This window comes from Mauremys mutica, chromosome 6 (genome assembly GCF_020497125.1).
Source record: "Mauremys mutica isolate MM-2020 ecotype Southern chromosome 6, ASM2049712v1, whole genome shotgun sequence".
In the NCBI taxonomy this organism is placed as follows: Eukaryota; Metazoa; Chordata; order Testudines; family Geoemydidae; genus Mauremys; species Mauremys mutica.
In genome coordinates, this window is record NC_059077.1 from 132,855,726 (window position 1) to 132,868,172 (window position 12,447).

The 12,447-nt window shown below is 44.3% G+C and overlaps 1 non-coding gene across 1 annotated transcript; it reads right to left on the bottom strand.

Annotated features, from left to right (window-relative positions):
- Positions 1-11,513: 11,513 nt before the first annotated feature.
- TRNAS-CGA lies at positions 11,514-11,595 on the bottom strand. The gene has a single exon. It is a non-coding gene; the product is annotated as a tRNA-Ser (tRNA).
- Positions 11,596-12,447: the final 852 nt, after the last annotated feature.

Genomic DNA, 12,447 nt, shown 5'->3' on the forward strand with positions numbered 1-12,447 from the left:
CTGCACTCAATGTAGCATGTATGATTACCTGCCCTGTGGGCGGGTGGCTTACGTGTGCATTCGGTGCAAGGAGCTCCTGGCCCGCAGAGACCGCGTGGAGGCTTTGGAGGCCAGGGTGATGGAACTGGAGACGCTAAGGGAGGCAGAGAAGTATGTTGATGAGGCTTTCCGGGACACTGTAGATTTCTCCCACCTCTGGTCAGACAGCCACTGCACTGTTGAAGAGGATGAAAGGCCCAGGGAAGGAGAGCTGTCAATGGGAGCAGAGGGAAACCTTCCCATAGTTGGGACCCTCCTCCCAGATGGTGTTGGGGTAACCTCTTGCACTGAGGTTACCTCTCCGGGGAGGGAACCCCAGGCATTAAGAAAAGGCAGCTGTTAGTAATGGCAGATTTGATCATTAGAAACAAGGATAGCTGGGTTTGTGATGACCGGGAGAACCGTATGGTGACTTGTCTGCCTGATGCAAAGGTTGCTGATTTCTCGAGGCATCTAGATAGATTTATTTGTAGTGCTGTGGAGGACCTAGTGGTCGTGGTAGTTGTAGGCACCAATGACGTAAGGAACGGTAGGTGAGACGTCCCGGAGGCCAAATTTAGTCTGCGAGGAAAGAGACTGAAATCGGGGACCTCTATGGTGGCATTCTCAGAAAAGCTTCCAGTTCCACGCACAGGGCCATGTAGGCAGGCAGAGCTTCAGAGTCTCAATGGGTGGATGAGATGATGGTGTAGAGAGGAGGCATTTAGATTGATTAGGAACTGGGGAAACTTTGGGGATGGGTGAGCCTATACAGGAAGGATGGGCTCCACCTAAACCAAAGTGGAACCAGACTGCTGGCACTTAACATTAAAAAGGTTGCAGAGCAGTTTTTAATCTAAGATGGGGGAAAGCCAATGGCTGCAGAGCTCGTGGATCGGACAGAGACTTGTCTTAGAGGAGAGTCTAGTGATAGAGATTTTCTAGTTCTAGTCAGGAAGAGAGGCTGGAAGAGGATAAAGTAGGGGCCAGATCATTCACACACACAAGAATCTGACACATCAGAAAAGGGCAGACAAATAAACAGTGACAAGTTTTTAAAGTGCTTGTACACAAATGCTAGAAGTGTAAATAATAAGATGGCTGAATTAGAGTGCCTCGTGTTAAAGGAGGATATTGACATAATAGGCATCACAGAAACCTGGTGGAGTGAGGACAATCAATGGGACACAATCATTCCAGGGTACAAAATATATCGGAAGGACAGAGCAGGTCATAAGAGCATAAGAACGGCCGTACCGGGTCAGACCAAAGGTCCATCTAGCCCAGTATCTCTCCACCGACAGTGGCCAATGCCAGGCGCCCCAGAGGGAGTGAACCTAACAGGCAATGATCAAGTGATCCCTCTCCTGCCATCCATCTCCATCCTCTGACAAACAGAGGCTAGGGACACCATTCTTAACCCATCCTGGCTAATAGCCATTTATGGACTTAGCCACCATGAATTTATCCAGTTCCCTTTTAAACATTGTTATAGTCCTAGCCTTCACAACCTCCTCAGGTAAGGAGTTCCACAAGTTTAACCAGTTCTCAATCCATGAAAGAACCTTCCCTTTTATCCCATGACAGCTTAATTTACGTAAGAGCCTTTGGTGAGGGACCTTGTCAAAGGCTTTCTGGAAATCTAATACACTATGTCCACTGGATCCCCCCATACTCAGGGGGTGGGGAGGGGAGTGGCACTGTATGTTAAAGAAAATGTAAACTCAAATGAAGTAAAAATCTTAAATGAAACCACATGTTCCATAGAATCTGTACGGATAGTAATTCCATGCTCTAATAAGAATATTAGAATAGGGATCTGTTATCGACCACCTGTCAAAGACAGTGATAGTGAGGATGAAATGCGAAGGGAGATTAGAGAGGCTATCAAAATAAAGAACTCCATAATAGTGGGAGATTTCAATTATCCCCATATTGACTGGGTACATGTCACCTCAGGACAAAATGCAGACACAAAATTTCTGGATACTTTAAATGACTGTTTCTTGGAGCAGCTGGTACAAGAACCTGCAATGGGAGAAGCAACTCTCGATTTAGTCCTGAGTGGTGCGCTGGGTCTAGTCCAAGGGCTAACTGTAACAGGACCGCTTGGAAATAGTGACCATAATATAACAACATTTAACATTCTTGTGGTGGGAAGAACAGCTCAACACTGGCATTTAATTTCAGGAAGGGGAACTATGCAAAAATGAGGGGGTTAGTTAAACAGAAATTAAAAGGTACAGTGACTAGAGTGAAATCCCTTCACGCTGCATGGACACTTTTCAAAAACACAATATTAGAGACCCAACTTAAATGTGGGGGGAGGAATAGCTCAGTGGTTTGAGCATTGGCCTGCTAAACCCAGGGTTGTGAGTTTAATCCTTGAGGGGGCCGCTTAAGGATCTGGGGCAAAAATTGGTCCTGCTAGTGAAGGCAGGGAGCTGGACTCAATGACCTTTCAAGGTCCCTTACAGTTCTAGGAGATTGGTGTATCTCCAGTTATTATTATTATTATATACCCCAAATTAAAAAACACAGCAAAAGAACTAAAAAAGAGTCACCGTGGCATAACGACCATGTAAAAGAAGCAGTGAGAGATAAAAGGGCATCTTTTAAAAAGTGGAAGTCAAATCCTAGTGAGGTACATAGAAAGGAGCGTAAACACTACCAAATTAAGTGTAAAAATGTAATAAGAAAAGCCAAAGAGGAGTTTGAAGAAGGGGCTAGCCAAAAACTCAAAAGGTAATAACAAAAGCAGGAAGCCTGATAAACAACCCGTGGGGCCACTGGAGGATTGAGATACAAAAGGAGCCCTTAAAGACCATAAAGTCATTGCGGAGAAGCTAAATGGATTCTTTGCTTCAGTCTTCATGGCTGAGGATGTTGGTGAGATTCCCAAACCTTTTGTGGGTGACAAATCTGAGGAACTGCCACAGATTGAAGTGTCACTAGAGCAGGTTTTGGAATTACTTGATAAACTTTTAACTGTACCAAGTCACCGGGACCAGATGGTATTTACCAAGAGTTCTGAAGGAACTCAAATGTGAAATTGGGGAACTATTACCTATGGTTTGTAACCTGTCTTTAAATCGGCTTCTGTACCCAATGACTGGAAGATTGCTAATGTAACGCCAATATTTTCAAAGGGCTCTAGAGGCGATCCTGGCAGTTGCATACTGGTAAGTCTAACATCTGTACCAGGCAAATTAGTTGAAACAATAGTAAAGGAATAAAATTGTCAGGCACATAGAAGAACAAAAATTGTTGAGCAAAAGTCAATATGGTTTCTGTAAAGGGAAATCATGTCTTACTAATCTATTAGAGTTCTTTAAGGTGTCAACAAACATGTGGACAAGGGAGATCCTGTGGACTTAGTGTACTTAGATTTCCAGAAAGCCTTTGACAAGGTCCCTCACCAAAGGCTCTTACATAAATTATGTTATCATGGGATAAGAGGGAAGATCTTTTCATGGATTGAGAACTGGTTAAAAGACAGGGAACAAAGGGTAGGAATAAATGGTAAATTTTCAGAATGGAGAGGAGTAACTAGTGGTGTTCCCCAAGGGTCAGTCCTAGGACCAATCCTATTCAACGTATTCATAAATGATCTGGAGAAAGGGGTAAACAGTGAGGTGGCAAAGTTTGCAGATGATACTTGTGACGATGTGGTCGTGGTGGGACCCAACTGAGAGTGATGAATCGCTTAAAACAGGGCAGTTACAGCCCAAGGCTGGGATTTTTCCACCTCTAAGGCAAACCAAACCAGCCAGCCAAAGAGGACTTTGGTTTCACCCCACTGGTTAACCACAAGTCACACAAGCAATTCCCTTAGACATTCCAGTCTTCCAGTATCACCACCAGTGTCCTCGTCCTGGGGATGAATGGTTATGAAAACCAACACCCCAATACAAGAAAAAGGTTCTCTCGATCCCAAAGAATCAAGCCCCAGACCAAGGTCAATATACACATCAGATCTTACCCACAAATCACGCTGTTGCCAATTCTTTAGAATCTAAAGGTTTATTCATAAAAGGAAAAAGGTAGAGATGAGAGCTAGAATTGGTTAAATGGAATCAATTACATGCAGTAATGGCAAAGTTCTTAGTTCAGGCTTGTTGCAGTGATGGAGTAAACTGCAGGTTCAAATCAAGTCTCTGGAGTACATCCTCCTCTGGGATGGGTCAGTCAGTCCTTTGTTCAGAGTTTCAGTTTGTAGCAAAGTTCCTCCAGAGGTAAGAAGCAGGATTGAAAACAAGATGGAGATGAGGCATCAGCCTTTTATAGGCTTTTCCAGGTGTAAGAACACTTCTTTGTTCTTACTGTGGAAAATGACAGCAAAATGGAGTCTGGAGTCACATGGGCAAGTCCCTGCATACTTTGCTGAGTTACAAGGCATATCTGCCTTCTCTCAATGGGTCAGTTGAATAGCTGATGGTCCTTAATGGGCCATCAAGCATGCTAGGCAGAGCTAACACCAACTTGTCTGGGATGTCTCCCAGAAGCACAGCCTAAGTTGGAAATACAGACAGTACAGAGCCAATACTCATAACTTCAACTACAAAATGATACATACATACAGACCCCATAATTATAACCAGCAACCCATAACCTGGTCTTGCTGTCTCTGAGGAACTTAAGATTAGGGTTGCAGCTTTTTCAGTAATATCATACCGTAAAATCTCATCACTTTCCATACCATGTTGCTACACAGTTTAACAGGAGGATATTCAGTAGATTATGTCTTTTCAAATGGTACCTCACAAGCCCTACAGTGATAAATGAAGGGGAGGGGAGGGTGGCTGTAAAATCCCTGTTGGTGCGAGTTCTCTGCTTGCTTTACCTCTAAAGGGTTAACAAGCCAACAGGATTTAAAAAAAAAGAAAAGTATTGGGCACCTGACCAAAAGAGCCAATGGAAAGGCTAGAACTTTTTTAAATGGGAAAGTAACTTTCCCTTTGTCTGTTGTTCTCCGGAGAAGGCGACACGGAGTAGCAATGCTGTGTATGGCTTGAAGCAGGTATGAAAATTCATCTTCCATACCTAGAAGAAATGATTTGGCCAGGGAATGTTTAGACAGACACAATCAGGTTTATTTTTTATTTTGGCTTTTGGATCTCCTCGATGCTGTCCCAGATGCTTTTGTTTGCTTGTAAGCTTTAAGCTGAACCCCCAAGAAAGCTATTTTGGGTGCTTACAAAAATTTTCTTTTAAGATCTAGCAAAAGCCTAAGTTCCAGATGTATTGTTTTCCTTTTCAATTTTACTAAAATTTACCTCTTTTAAGAACAGGATTGGATTTTTGGTGTCCTAAGAGGTTTGTGTGTGTTGTTTGATTAGCTGGTAGCCACAGCTAATTTCCTTTGTTTACTTTCTCAGCTCTTTCCCGGAGGGGCGGTGAAAGGGCTTGAGGGTGCCCCAGAGGGAAGAATTCTCAAGTGCTCCTTCCTGGGTCCAAGGGTTTGGGGGGTTTTTGCCTTTGGGTGGTGGCAGCATTTACCAAGCCAAGGTCAGAGAAAAGCTGTAACTTTGGAGCTTTAATACAAGCCTAGAGTGGCACAAATTAATTTGTAGAATCCTGTCGGGCCCCCACTTTCTGCACTCGGAGTGACAGATTGGGGATTGAGCCCTGACACATACCATGAACAAAATTGATCATAATTTTCTAGAAGAGTGAACATAGGGGAACAGACTAGCACAGTGTCTGTGTGTTCCCAACATATATGTGGGTATTCTAGTCCCGCACAAGCAAGGTGTTCGGCATCTTCAAACACCTGAGGAACCAGTCCTGGGAATTGACTGGTTTATTAAGTGACACTGTATGGAATTGAGAGACACTTTATATTATAATTATTTTATTATAAATACGGTACTGTGGCAAATTGCCAGTCCTGTTATGCTGGGTCTCACGCTTTCTCTTCTTTGGGGAAGGTTCAGGGCGCCACTGCTTGCCTCTGAATCGGTATTTTAATTACCCCACTAGTGTCCTTGAGGAGGGGAGTGGAGAGGGAGGGACCTGGGCCCGCCCTCTTCTCCAGGTCCCAACCCAGGGGCCCTGAGGTTAGTGGTGAACCACTTGAACTGGCAGTTCCTTCCCCTGGGCTAATTCCCGCTCCTACCCTTCAGCTTGTGGGGGCTTCCTGCCCTCCCCCTGTACAAGCCCGGTACCCCTTACCTAGGGTCTTGGACTTCTTAGCCCACTGCAGCACTTCTCCAAACTTTCCTCTGCTTCCCTTCAAACTGTTCTCTGCTCCAATACCAATCCCCTCTGCTCCAACTCCTTCCCTGCCTGATTGGAGCAAGGGTCTTTATCAGGTGACTGACTGCAGGTGCTCTAATTGGCTTCAGGTGCTCTAGTTAATCTATAGCAAACTTTCTTCCCTCTACAGGGAATAAGGCTCCCTTCTAAACCTCTCCTGCTGCCCTCTGGCCAGGCTGTATCACACTGTGTACTGAGAACTCAAAGGCTTTTCCATGGCATGTGCTGTGAAGCTTGTGTTTGGAACACAGGAATTAGAAGCCACTTGGCAAAAGGAATATAAAGGGCAGCTGCATCATCTCCATTTTGTCTTCAATTCCTCTTCCTACCTCTGGAGCAACTTCTCTACAAGCTGAAGGCTTGAACAAAGGACTGAATAATGTGGATGTGTACCTTTCAAGCCTTTCAAGCCAGAAACTCACCAATACTGCTAAGAACCAGAGGTATAGATTTCTGAATGTGTCTGACTGCTTTCCCATTTAACAACTCTCTTTTTCTTTCTTTCTTTTATAATAAACCTTTAGTTTAGATGCTTTCTTACTTATAAACCTTTAGTTTAGATGCCAATGATTGGCTGGCATCGTAGTATTTTGAGTAAGATCCAAACCTATACTGACCTGGTAATGTGGCTGACTCTGGGGTCAGAAGAACACTTTGTTTATGTGAGCAGAGTTTTTAAATAACCTCTCACTGTGCTGGACCTAGGTGCTGATTGGGAGTCAGAGAACTGGAATGCAATAAAGGGGGCCGTGTGATTTCTTTTTTCAGTTTCTGGATAACCAGTGTGGGGGATCAGAAGCACAGTTGGTGACTGGTTGGTGAGTTTAACTTCCGTGTTAACCACCAGTTTGGGGAACCTCTGCTCTCCCTTTTTCAGCCTGCCCTGGTCTTGGCATTTTCAGTGAGGACTAGCCCAGACACACCGGGTCACACTAAATATTAAAGTTAAATTAATAGAATGTTTTTTATGAGAAAGTTTTATGAAATCAACGGAACTCCTTTGTTTTCTTTCATCTGAGCAGGGTTTCCATTTTCCAAACCTGATGTTATCTCCCAGCTGGAACAAGGGGAAGAGCCATGGGTCTCAGACCTGCAGGGTTCAGAAGGAAAACAGACCCTGAGATCTCCCTGCAGAGGTGAGGAAACATTAAACCAACTCTGCGTGTGGAAGTGCCTGAAGGAAACATCTGAGATGCCCTACAAAGCCCTTGAGAGGTGTCTCAGTTCATTATTGTTGCCAGCAGGGGTCATATCCTCAGGGTAACTATAGCTCATGGCTTCCCGTAGATTCTAGCAGACACCAGGCAGTAGCTTCCTCCCTTCCCCCTGAGAATTTGGATGGGATTTGAAAGCCAAATTGATCCCCTCCTCTCTCCTGTTTTGGGGACGAGTATGGGGGAGTTCAGTTTGTGATTTTTATTTGAACCTCCCTCCTGCACTTAGGTTGTTTTGGCTTTTCACTTTTCATCCCTGTTTGATGTTTCTGTCTCTATCACAGCAGGTGATGCAATGGCATGTGAGAAAGAAGAGCAGAATTCTCAGCAGAAAAATGTTCAGCAACTGGATAAACACAGAGCATTATTGCAAAGATCAAAAAGCCATGTGTCCAGGAGTCATGAGGAGGAAAAATCCTGTGAGATTCAGCACAGACCAGAAAGAGAACAAGGAAACCAGCCAGGGGTGAAAATGGGTAAACGTATTTCCTCTCAGGGAACTCAGAAGGACCTCAAGGAAACCACAACAAAGCAGGAAATCATCATTGGAAAGAGAAAAAATACATGCACAGAGTGTGGAAAAAACTTATGTAACTACTCAGCCCTTCTTAATCATCAGAGAATCCACACAGGGGAGAGGCCCTTTGAATGCCGTGAGTGTAGGAAAACCTTCACCAGCAGCTCAGACCTTTCTCAACATCAGAGAATCCACACAGGGAAGAGGCCCTATGAATGCTGTGAGTGTGGGAAAAGCTTTAGTCAGTGCTCACACGTTATCGCACATCATAGAATCCACATAGGAGAGATGCCCTACACATGCTCTGAGTGTGGGAAAAGCTTCAATCAGAGCTCACACCTTATCATACATAGGAAAATCCACATGGGTGAGAAACCTTATGGATGCTCTAAGTGTGGGAAATGTTTCTTTAATCGTTCAGGCCTCATCTTACATCAGAGAATCCACACAGGGGACAGGCCCTACGAATGCCATGAGTGTGGGAAAACCTTCACTCGCAGCTCACACCTTTCTAACCATCAGAGAATCCACACAGGGAAGAGGCCCTATGAATGCCGTGAGTGTGGGAAAAACTTCACTAGCAGCTCACACCTTTCTCAACATCAGAGAATCCACACTGGGGAAAGGCCCTTTGAATGCACTGAGTGTGGGAAAAGCTTCACTCGCAGCTCACACCTTTCTAGACATCAGAGAATCCACACAGGGGAGAGGCCCTACAAATGCCGTGAGTGTGGGAAAACCGTCTCTTGGCACTCAGCACATATTAGCCATCAGAGAATCTGCAAGGGCAATGAACACCATAAAAACCTCTAGGGCTATCAATTTTTTATCTTTAATACTTTTCCTGATTCCCACATAGTAACTTTTTAAATCTGTTTGAACTGTTTGCAGCACCATTATCCCTCAGCTTAGCCAGATGAGTGGCCCATTTATGCCTTTTGTAGTTTGCCTTCTTTTGAGGTGTGCCCATTTGTCTTTTCTATCAACTCAATTATCCCACAAGTAACTGGAGTGTGCCCTTCCTATGAGGAACCAGGGAGCGTCACATTTATACCAGTCCTCCTATTGCAAAGTGATTGTTAGTCTCACCGATGATACAGATTGTATCCGTGCCAGTTGTTCTCACGTTGCTCTGGGTTGTGCTGAAGAGCAGTTACATTGGGAATTTTTCATGTTATAGTTAAATAAAGAGGAGCAGGGGAAAAAAGTGTCATTTCAGCCTCTGTGACACTGGAAGGAGATGGGGTGGTTCAGAGATTCCCTCCTTCCCCATCACTCCAGAACTGTTACATTTTGGCTTCTCTGTGCAGAGTTTATTTTCATCACATTCTATCCCTCCACTTCTCAAAATGTCATATGAGGAAGAGTTCTCAGCTGTCTGTGCTTGGAGGTGATGCCTTGATTTCTTTCCTCCTATATCAGAGTCGCTATGACGGGAGATGAAAGTGTCAAAGACCTGGAAGGGGAATTTAAATGGATCCCAAACATAGTGTGATTATTTGGCGTTTAAATTCCAGGTTTCATCTATTGGTAAAGCCACTTCTGGCAAGAGGACTATTTTGTCCCCCATTATGGGGATGCTGGGATACTTACAATTTTGTAAATAACATAACTGGCTATTGAGAGAGTGCTGAGTGAAGCTGCTTTGGATGGATCAGAGGAGAATGTGATGGGAGAATCTCTTGTCCTGATTCTAAATAATCAGATGTAACCTGCTCTGGAATGTCTCTTGATACTTTCATTGTCATGTATTCTGTCTCTCTGTGATGTGGGTTTCTCTCTTTCCTGAAGGCTGTTTGCTCACCCAATTGGATATTAGTTCAGTTCGATAGGACGTAGCTCAGTTTAATTGGAGAATTGAAGACAAATGACCATTTCCTAAAGTCCTCATTTGTCACTTCAGCTTTGCTTTTTCCCCACCCCTCCATGGTGACATGGAGAAAGTTCAAGTGCAGTTCTGTCAACAGTGGAGAACTCTCCAATTTACTGCACACGCTAACAAAGAAACAGCAGTGATTTGAAATCTCCATTCGGAAATGGTGAACAGCAGCAGAACCCCAACTAACCGATGGAAGTGCATCTGATCACAGTGTAGTTCAATTATTTAAGTCAGTATTTTCTCAGATGATTTGGGGAGAGAATTCCACATTAAGTGATTTTTAACTTGGCAAAATGCCCATGTATTTGGTTCCCAAAGCATTTTTGTAACCCATGCCCCACAGAAGATCTTTCCTATTCGGAATGCTCCCCTTCATGCTGCAGATGTTGAGGAAAGAGAAGTGGTATTTTTGTTCAATTTATCCTTAATAGATGCTCAAAATGTGTATAAAATGAAATCAATGTTGGAAATCTAATAGCAGCAGAAAAATAGCTCTTTTTAAATAGAAATTCTAGCTCTGGTAATGAAGATTCTGATCCAGGCCTGTATCCAGTCCCTTGCCTGGACCTGTGTCACCAAATTAAAGAAAAGCTGGGCACATTTCCGAAAGCCATTGCTTACGACACTGCTGAGATTTTGAGTGGTTTTGTAAAGGATTCTACTTCTGAGAAGTGTCAATTCACCCTAAAAAGGGCAAGGAAACAAAGGGCATCAGGAATGTCGGATGAGGCAAGAAAAGGGAGTAGCATTGTCCCCCTTGGGTAGCCCCTGTTCATTTCCAGGTCAGAAAGCAAAACTCTTCTGCAAGAAAATCCAAAAAATATTGGGTTTCACTTCACTTCATAAGTACAGTTGTGTGGCAATTAAATGATGACCCTAAAATTTCATAAAAGCAAAGAACGCTGAACAAAAAAGTGTGGGAAATACGGCTGTATGTGAGAAAATGGCTTGGAATGAAGGAAGACAAAAATTGATCGGTCGAGAGAAAAGGCCCTGTTTCCCCCTAGTTTGGAACTTCTCTCACAACTACTGGAATAGAAAAGCTAAACAAATGGTGTTCTATTGTTGCAAAGGAGATTGAAGTAAGGGGGAGAATGGGAATGGGGGTAGGGGAATTGGAGTTATGTTTTGCTAAGTGGGGGAATGGGAACAGGGACACAGACAAGCCTCTGTGGTGTCAGAGCTGGGAAGGGCGATACCGAGGAAGGAAAGTGGCATCATTGCTTGCTGGAAGTTTACCCCAATAAACATTGAATTGTTTGCACCTCTTGAACTGCGGGTATTGCTGCACTCAGGTCATGCGAGAAGGACCAGGGAATGGGAGGGTGATGGGATAACCCCTCTAAGAAGTACGTCTTTCAGGGTGTGAAAAACCCTGGAATCAGTATAATTAAGCTGCCCTAAGCCATGGTTAGATAGTGCTAAACGAAAGGAAAGATTGTTCTGTCAATGTAGCTATTACAGGGATGGAAAACCCCTCCACTCACTGTAGCAACTGTCTACTCCACAGTGCTAGAGCAGTGTCACAGCAGCATTTTAAGTGTAGACAGCCTCAGAGTGAGACCAGGTCTGGCTCTGTGGATGCTCAGGCACTACAACAAGAGCAGTGACAATACACTGATGCTTCCATAGTTGGCAGGATTCAAACTTGCCTGGGGAGACCCCAGTGGATTTCGAGTCCATCGCCTTAACCACTCGGCCACAACTACTTGATGTATAGGTGCTTCACTACACAATGATTCTGTTCTCACTGAATTGTCACTTCACATTGCTCAGACCAGCTCCCCCAGCACACTCCTGGCTGTGCATTAGTGTAAGTGTGTCCATGGCTGAACAACAAGGGTTCCTGCCCATTTCCCTTCCGGCTGGAGCATGATTAGAGCGTGTTTGTGGTTAACGACATTGCTATAGATTGTTGTTCAGTCCCCACACTGACAATTCAGACCGTCCCGTTCCTATTCGAATCTCCACCAGATCATGCCAATAGCCGGAGTCAGGATTTCTCTGGGGCACTGAAATGTTTCAGGGGGTTGGTGCGTGAACTCAGCCTTGCATCCATCCCTGATGTTTCATGGACTAACAGCAGCAGCGTAAAGAAAGAGCTGATCCAATATCTCACTGTCAGAGGTGAAGGTGGCCTCGTCCCGTCTGCATGACCATTGCCATTGCAGGAGAGAAGGTTTCAATGGAATCGAATGCCCTGGCTCAGACAAGAGACACAGGGAGGTTTTGCTGTTCATGGATCTGTGCAAAGGAAATTGTGTCTCTGTGTGAAATCGAGGAGGGAAATGAAACGTCCCCATGGTGGCCCAATGCCCTAAGGAATGTGGGCGATGGACTCCGGCTGGGAAATGATTTCACAGGATCAATGTACTGCCCTGATTAAAAGCTATGTCTAAAAGGCAGCCACTGTTGTTAGTACCTGAACCTGGGTAGAGACGCCCGAGTGGGTATCAAGTCCATTGCCTTAACCAGGGGTAGTCGATTATTTTATCAAGATTCAAATTTCTTGGTCAAGGTATAGTCAATGTATAGACGCCAGAGAAAATAATACACTGATA